Source organism: Centropristis striata, chromosome 19 (genome assembly GCF_030273125.1).
Source record: "Centropristis striata isolate RG_2023a ecotype Rhode Island chromosome 19, C.striata_1.0, whole genome shotgun sequence".
Taxonomy (NCBI): Eukaryota; Metazoa; Chordata; class Actinopteri; order Perciformes; family Serranidae; genus Centropristis; species Centropristis striata.
This window is the reverse complement of record NC_081535.1, coordinates 12,784,918-12,794,159: the sequence shown is the minus strand read 5'-3', so window position 1 is coordinate 12,794,159 and position 9,242 is coordinate 12,784,918. Positions and strand designations below refer to the sequence as shown.

The 9,242-nt window shown below is 41.5% G+C and overlaps 1 protein-coding gene across 1 annotated transcript in view; it reads left to right on the top strand.

Moving 5' to 3' along the window:
* Positions 1 to 1,847: 1,847 nt before the first annotated feature.
* gnaz (guanine nucleotide binding protein (G protein), alpha z polypeptide) overlaps positions 1,848 to 9,242 on the top strand; it is a 34,398-nt gene continuing 27,003 nt past the window's right edge. The window contains exon 1 of the mRNA XM_059357971.1: positions 1,848 to 2,016. The gene's annotated coding sequence lies outside the window, so the exon portion shown is untranslated. The remainder of the gene's footprint in view (positions 2,017 to 9,242) is intronic.

Genomic DNA, 9,242 nt, shown 5'->3' with positions numbered 1-9,242 from the left:
GATTAAGTCATTTAATATTGAAAAGGGACGTCCGTGATCGTTACAAATGTCTTCCTCTGTGGTTAATATAATCTTTAAAGTAGCCTAACAGGAGACCAATATAATAGTCAGTGAAAAAGCTATCAAAAAGCCTGTAGTGTTGAAAACCTTTCAAGAAGTAAAGTGGTTATTTAAATGGCAATATGGCATATTATCATTACCAGTGACCATCAGCAACTTGACTGATTGTTGCTTTGGCCTTCTCATTCAGCATCTTAAATTCAAGAACATCAAAACGGGTGGAATGTTTCTATCACACCTTGAGATTTACCTTCTGTGTGATGTGGTCAGGTCGATCATCACAGGTTTGACATCTGAAGGTGAAACAACAGCTGGAAACAACCCAGTTCAGAGCCAAGACTATTGTCTTGTTACTGCTTCAATACAACATGTATGGATAGGAACATCCCGGTGTGGTTTTTGGTGGTTTTGTTAGTTTCATTTACCTGACTTACACTATGTTATTGAACTATTAGGCTGGTTTCTGTTAATCATTTTGGAGAAGTGCAAGCAGTTGGCTCTGCGCGAACATCGAAACAGAGATCTAGTCCATTTCTGCAGTATTAAATGGCCGCTAAAGAGGAAGGAACCGTACTGTATGTTGTAACTGGGCGTCTGTTTAAGGTAATTAATGATCACAGTGAAGGAGAAAGTGACAGGGAGAAAGAATGGGGACAATACACCACCTGCCTGCCAGAACAGATTAAAAGGGCCAGATGAAAGGTCAGGGAGAGGCAAAGTTGTTCACCCCCACCAGATGTGCGCTTGCTCTGGCCTATAGCCGATTAGTTATCTCACAGTTCATGACACCAGGGATGGTGTCCAGGCAATTACATTTCACTACACACCCTGAGCAACCTGATATGGGGATTTTTCCTGTTGTACAGTGTGTTTATGTGTGTCAGGAGGAAAGGAGGAGTCTTTTTTACACACTGGTGGCATCCATAATGACAAAGCGATAATTCACATCGTGCTCCAGCGATGCGATCATTATGTTCCCATGTGCATGCATGTGTTCTCCATGGCTGCAGTCAAGCAAAACATGTTCATTTTTTGGTTGTTCCCAGAGATTAATAAGAAGTGGGAGAAAAAAAACAAACACCCATTCACACCCCATGGCATGCTGCCTCATTTGCCCAAGCCTCTATCAATTCTTGGTTATAGCCAATAGCAATAAAGGAAGTGGTCCCACTGTCACAGAAACAGTTGGCACGGAAACAGCACATTACACCATCGTCCAATCCCCCTCCCATTCCTTTGTCGTCATTTCTCCCCTCCCCTCCCCTCCCTTCCTCTCCTCTCCAGTCCCCTCCTCCTCCTCCTCCCTCTCTCCCTATCTTGTATGTTTTTTCAGTCATCAATGAAATCACAACCAATCCTGCTGCTGGCCTGTCAGCAAGCACATAAAACCTCAAGAAACAGATACTCACTGCCTCACCTCCGTTCTAGCCGGCAGGGCTCAGATTCTTTAATGGCCAATGTATATTTTATTATTTTAGCATGAAAAAAAGATCCACTGGATGCTGTAGCTACCCCATCAAAGCTTGTTTTTTCTCCCTCACTCTCTCTCTGTTACTCTCATGATTTAATCCTGACCATTTCCCCCTTCTCTCTCTATCCCTGCTGACTCCTCCCTCCATTTCTGTCCTGCACTCCCTCTCTCTGCCTCTCTGTCTCTGACACACTCAAACACACGCACACATATATACACGCCCTCCACCCCCATCGCTGCAGTGTCTCAACTGCCTTGGAGCAAACAAGAGAGGATATAGAACGCAGACGTTAATAAGACAGAGAAAGAGGGGCGCTGAAAGAGAGAGAGAGAGAGATGTACGTGAGTGTGTGTGACCCTGTGAATATGAGGAAGATATGAAGATGAAGCAGCAGGACTAAAGGTGGATTGCACAGAGCCTTTCTCTCCCTGCAAGGGCTTGTCTGCAGTATCCTTTTGTAAATGGATGCTGGCTTGTGAACACGGTAAGCCTGACTAACAGACACAAAGCTATTTTTTTTGTAATCACCACAAGGCTCGTCTGGATACAGAAGAGGAAGAGAGCAAGATGCTATTTCATTCTAGCCATTCTGTGGAGGGCGAGTGTGTTTTCCTGATAAAATGGGGAAGGTGATGTTCAGAGATGGCACCAAGGCAGGCGGGCTGTCCAGTCCCCTCCTCCACCCTGCTAGCTCTGTGCCAACGGACGCTGCTATCTTATGCTTGCAATTTGACTCATCATCTCCCCAGAGCATCCTCTATCCTTATAGAATGATTTTATCTGAAAGCAGTGCTTAGTTCATGTAATTACTGTATGTAGGACAAGTGAAGGATGCATCAATGATGTGTGTGTTTGCGTGAATGTCTATGTCTCCTGTCCAGGCCATAACCTATGAAATGGAAAAAGGGGAAATGAGAGAGAAAAAGCACATGATCAGGTGTTCAGTACTTACAACTGGCTTCACGAGACATTGAATGTGAATTTGCAGTGGGAGGTGTACAAATCCGGCGGAGCTTGCGGGCACTGGGATGAGCGGGCAAATTGTGGCCTGACAGCGGCACATGAACGTTGTTGATTTTGCCAGTGGAGCTTTTGGTCTGCTGATCTACGGGGCAAAATCACATTCATTAATAATCCCGAGCTGGGATTTATTTGGTTAATTCGTTTCTGTTTATGAATTGACGGTGAGAGGGGTAGAAAAAGGCAGAGAGCAGAACGTGTTCATTACTCAGCAAGTAAAACAGGACGATTTTAAAAAAAAAATTCTGTTTCAACAATATTTCATGTTTTTTTTTATTTTAAAAAAAGCGTTATTGTATTTTTTTCAATGGGGGTTGGGATTGGTTGTGCAGCATCAGGAGAGCATGTGTATTTGTGCGTACTGTATGTGTGTTTGTGTTACATGCTTGAGAGAGAGAGAGAGAGAGAGAGAGAGAGAGAGAGAGAGAACCAGTGCAGGGAGGGGTCGAGGGGCTGGGGGGTTTAACAGTGGGGAGGCAGATGGGGCAGAGGGGCGGAGGTTGGTGCAGCAGAGAGCAAGAGGAAGAAAGAAGCAAAGAGAAGATTTAGAACAGATTGGATGAAAGAGAGCGGGGAAAGACCGTGATAATTTCACGGTGGTAGAAAGACAGCGCTTTTCTGAGCATGTGACACAGAAAGAATGCTGGATGTGTCTGTGATACTTCCACCAGCAGCAGCTCACAGGCCCCGAGACATCTGTGAATCTGTGAATCAAGGCAAAGATGGAGGATAAATTCAACCATGCCTTTATCTCTTGAGCACTACTGATAGCAAAATGGATCAGGAATATTACATTAATACTTTTGCTGAACCTGTGTAATGTCGCCTGATTGGGGGTTTGTGAGAAACCGCAAAAACTGGATAGGAATATTGATCGCTGTCATAGTGTAATGCTGACAGATTGGAATAAACCTTTCTGAGTCGTTGCCAGTTGAATTTACTGTTCTTCATCAACAAAATGCTTTACATTTTGGAATTCTGCTAAGCAGTTTTTTGCAGCGTGCAAACCATATTTTTTACAGGATGTGTAATTCACCACGAGCTAAGATGCATCTATAGAGTAGATACAGGTCTGGGCAATGTGGCGAAATCTTCGATCTTGATACAAGTAATTTCATATCTAACAACATATGTCACAATAAATAGTCTATGTGAGATAATGACATGGAAAAGCCTATTTTTTATGAAATACTTAGTATTTTTCTATGGTTCGCTAAGCAAGGATCACAACGTAAAGCGTGACGTTAACATAGCCGTAATGCAATTCAGCCACTGGTTTTTCAACACTTTGATTGAAACAATATAGTATATATATATATATATATATACAATATATATATATATATATATATATATATATATATATATATATATATACACAATATATATTTATAAACAATAGACATTTTTATGAAATCATGCCCTAAAATCACGCTTTCCTTCTTTCTGATCCCAAATAACCATTGTTGATTAATTAAGCTAGGGACCTTCTTCGGATAAGATCGAACCACACCCATCTTTAAATCCGGCCTTCATTTTGATCTCAACTTCCCACCTGTAAAGTTTCACTACCGAATTTTGCACGGTTGCACTATTGTGGTGACAAAATCCGTCCAAAGGCAGACATATAAACACCTGGCAAAGTATTCAAAACCACTTCTCTATTAGTTCCCGCTACAGTTCCCATTACTTCCCTTGTCTGCAGGAGCACACTGTGACATGATGACACACACACACAGACTCACAAGGTTAAAACAATACCAGCCACATGCTGTTGCGGCTGGTAATTAATTAACATCCATGTGTTTTTCGAGCACAGATGACGGAAAGCACAGTAAACTGATGCATTGTTGTTAGTGCAATCAGTGCAGCATTGGTTTCATTAAAACTTCGAGGGGTCTGGGTTGTAATTTAGGGTGGGTACCAAAATGTGCAGATGCTTAATTCTTCATGATGCCCTCTCAAGAGAAGATGCATGGCGTATTGTTTTCATGTCAGTTACTGGCAGGAAAAAAACTGTGGCTTATAATATCACAAACAAGAATCAGAACTTGGTGTACAGCAATAAAAATGTTGCTTGCAGACAACGTTTTGCACACAAGATAGTGTTTTGGCATAAGTTTTTTGCACCCGCAATTCAGATAGTCTTTGTTGATTTGGTCCAGCTGTGATCTTGTGCTTCCTCTCAGTTTCAACTACTACAGTCTCAGTCACTTGTTTACCACTAGAAGACAAACCAAGGTCACATCCTCTGTGACAAAAGCTCTAATCAACAATAATTATTTCATCAGAATTTTCCTTTTTTTCCCTGCAACCTGTCAAAAAATGTCAGAGGTGACTGATGACCTTGGCTTTAAAATGATGGATGACTAGGTCCAGTTGGAAATATAAAGGTTAATCACATGCTGCTTACATAATGGGCTCCACCAGGTTTCACACACAAACACACACGCGCACACTGAAAAATGTCATCATACCCTTATTCAGATGGTTTGAACATAATATTGGAAAAAATGCTCTGATTTTGATTAAGTGGTTTTCTTAAGCCAAATACACAAACCTCAACATGAATGGTTAAACTAGTGTAATATACATCACATAAATTAAGCATAAAGCCTCTTCCATAAGCATCAACACCTAATGTTTTTGTTCTGTTTTGTTTCAGTGGTAATATGCAGTATGCTGCCACTCCAGCAGCCTCTATGCATGTAAAAACGAGAGCAATAGTGTGACAAAACCTATGTCGAGTTGACCTCCTTCCACCTCCTTTGTTACTTGCTACATCCACTCCACTGGGTGACATAATGGCAGGGGACAGGAGGGACAGACTTGGTTTTAAAGTGACAGTGGCTGTTGAGGTAGCAGCTCTTGCACTGAGGAGGCCAATGTCACTGTCCGGTGCACTTTTAGCCACCCTTTAGGTGAGCACACAGCCGACTTGGACAATTAAACTCAGCTCTATTACAGTTAAGTACCAAGGGGGCCAAGAGTAGTTCCCTTGGCAGCCTACTTAATAAAATGATTAATCTAACATGTCACTTATTTCCCAGAGAGGAGGTATCAGAATTACCACATGAGTCTTATGCATTTGCTTTAGTCGTTTAAAGAATTAATAATAAAATTGATCTTGCTGAGGCAATGAGATATCTCATAAAACCATAGAAGAAATATGTGTCTATAAAGTTTAAGTCTCTCAGTTGCTTTGTGAGTGTGTATGTTCAGACAGGGCACTGCTCTGATTCAGCTGGCTCAGCATTTGTGTTTGTTTTGGGTCTTTAATCCTTGCCAGGTACTGGGACAAAGTGTCATCTCCACACAAACGGCTGTGAGACACTGTTTGGCAGCCATTTCTTTTAGACAGGCACTGATGTAGAGAGGACTAATAAATGACTTTACGGTAAAGCATCAGTGAGGAAAGCTGTCAGCTGAATCGAACAAAATCTAAGGGCAGGGCTCTGTGAATGAGTAAGGATTAAGTTATCTTTGGGTGTTACATAAAATAACATCAGCTCAATTCATCCCTCTCTTTCTCTTTGCCCTCCTTTCTAATCTTTGCTGGTAGTCACATACAGGGGCCTGTCTGTTTTCCCGAAGCCGGCGAGTGAGAGGGCCTTACTTCCAGCACTCAAATCTGAGAGGGCAGAGCAGAGGGGACTAACAGAGCAACTTTGTGTTCCATAGCACACACATAACAGCGGTCATATGACAACAAGGAGGTGGAAGACTGGGAGGGGGGATGATGTGGGAGTGCATGGCTTACTACCCACTGCTGGGGGATGTTGCTCTATACTGAAAGAAATTAAACAAGTGTGTTCACATGCATGCATAGGCTTTCTGGAATTCAGCCAATAATAAAGTTTATAGCACAACAATTAGCTTGTGTTGATGAGAATGTGCAGGTCTGCTTTTGGAGTGAACCTGGTGGTGTATGTGAGTGACCTCTACAGTCCACTGCTGTGTTCCTGTAGAGAAATCAATTCTGATTTCCAATGTTTAACATGCAGTATAATTACCTTTTCCTGTTTGAACAGGTGACATTTTCTCATATCCCTCCCCTCCCCACACATTCACCCTGTAAACACTAGAGTTGGGTCGATTCCTGGTTTCGCCGGTCCAGCCTGGTGTGCGAGCTAAACTGGTTTGATTTTATGCAAACCAGCAGAACCGGCATTTGTCAGCCATGTGTGCTGACAGAATCACAGCGCTAAATCCAACTTCTATTGCATTAGTAATAAGCAATATGACAACGTGATTAGCATAATATTATGTTTGTTTATAAACGGACTAGTGTCTGAGAGGCCGTGTGCAATTTACTGCCAAGCCGAGGCCGGCAACATGAAAGAGATCAAATATTGGTTGAGATGGAAGAGGAGAAGATTCGCATAGCAGATGTTGTGTTTGTTTACTAGAAAGTTTATATAGTTTGGGGGATGAGACAAGAATATGGATGTATTGGATGGATTTTTCAAATGCAAACTCATGCAAAACCTACATGGATCAAAAGCTGACCATCTGTTTTGTCAACAGTTTTACAGTCCTCTGTTTCATAATGGTGGTCTACGGGGGAATTGAGTTTTGGGCTGAAGGTTTTTTTTTGTTGAAATACCACTACTGGCGACAAGAAAAAACACAAGGCTGAGCGTTGTTATGGAAATCCAGTTCTACAATTCATGTATGCATGAAACATGTCAGACTAAATTTAGTCTAAGGAAAACGAAAACTCCGCCCATATGGCAACACACAACACACAAGGGCAAGGGTGAGCCCAAAAACATAAGATGAGCTTCATGTAAACATTGCAGGTAAAAATGTGATGCAAAAGTCATAACTGAGAGGTGCAATACCACCACCAAGTGTACTGGAGTCATTACAGTCTGGTTCATGAGTTCTCAGTTTAATTATGTTCCACTTTGGAGCAGCAGCTGAGTCAAGTGCGACACCTAGTGGTAGTTTACCAAACCGGTTCGGACCGGTCTTCTCTTGTTTGTTTAGTAGAAACTGATTTATACACCGGCCCAACCCTAGTAAACACAAAACACAACTGTGTTCAACTGTGCTGTCATTGTTGGCATTAGTTGCAGGCTTGGCAGCATAGCAAGATTATGCATAACTGAATTAAAATATAGGTGTGGCTTTTTAAAATGGTGATTTCATCATTTGGTGTAAATCTTGCAGAATCTCTGCAGGAGCAATTGCCCCACTGCAATATGCAAGATATTTCAGTCTTTATTACACCTTTTAGGATCTACTTTATCCTTGTCCCTTACAGCATTTATTTCATACTGCTGATCAGATGGGTTAATGGCTGTTGCATATGCTGCAGTTATTTCTCCTTTTCCTGTTCCAGTTATCAAATAACCAACTGCAGATAATGTCTGTGGGTTGTAGAAGCCTGAAAGTGTCCGTTACCCACAATTTCCTTCTGTTGCAGAAAGCGTTTATCTTATCTGTCATGACCCAAATGAATATTACATTGGAGTGTGTGAATGAAGATTAGACTGCTTATAGTACTAACCTGAATTGATTTGATCTACGTGATACAGTGAGACGTTCTCTCTATGAAGGCAGAAAAACTTCTCTATGCACCAGCAGCAAAAGATCTGAACAGACAGATATCCAACGATTCACACATGCACTCACATTAGTGTGCACACACACATGCACACAAGACTCTAGTGTCCACCTTGTGCCATCTTATCCCTTCACATCAGACAGCCTAGCCATAGCTCAGCTTGTGCACAAACATGCCATTGTCATCACTGGCTGGCCTTGTGACTCAGTGTGACCCGCTGGATTGGAGAAAGGGGAACACAGCCATTGAGATCAGGAACGTTAAACAGAGCATTATCACGAAAAAGCATCTAGCATACAGAGGCCTAACCCCCACCCCGTCTCCACCCTCTTAACAGCCCACTGTTTTGGGGGAGTAGAGAGGAGAACACTACCCACCATTGTTTTCCATAATGAATGAGTAGTGTCCTCACATGTGTACAGTATACAGTCATCTTTCTCTGAAGTCCACAATCAGGACAGCATGTCAGTAGTGATAACATGAAGTGAAAGCACGTAATGTTGAACAAACAACTGTGAAAGAGTTTGCAAAAAAAAAGGTTTGAATATTTTGTTAGTGATTTTAGATAAAGCCATTGACAGACAGTTTGGTTTATTCACTTATATTGGATTTAGCTTCAACTCCCAAATGATTTGATACATTCATAATGAATAGATTCTGGAAAAAGCAAATATGACAAGCTTGATCGATCATGCATGTTAAATGTACTGAGCTATGGACTGCGTTTCTCTTAAAGCTGCATTATTCAATTTTGCAGCACTAGGGAGCACAGAAAAACGACTGCCAAATCACTGGCGTACAGTTTACACATCCAGCAGACACTGAGAAACATTAACATTCATTTGGAGTCGTGTTTATTGGCCTCCTAGTGGATAAAAAATATTTTTAGCTCCGTTTTGGTCTTTACCAACTATATTTTTTGCAAAATATATAATTATTCAATTTCTTTAAAGATATATTTTTTTGCCATTTTACAGCTTTATTTATTCTATGAGTGATAGAAGGAGACAGCTGGGAAGACATGCATGCATGAAAAGGCTCCGAGTCAGATTCTAAACCCTAAATATATTACTTTTAAAAAATATCTGACACAATCTAACACACTGTACACCCGGCTA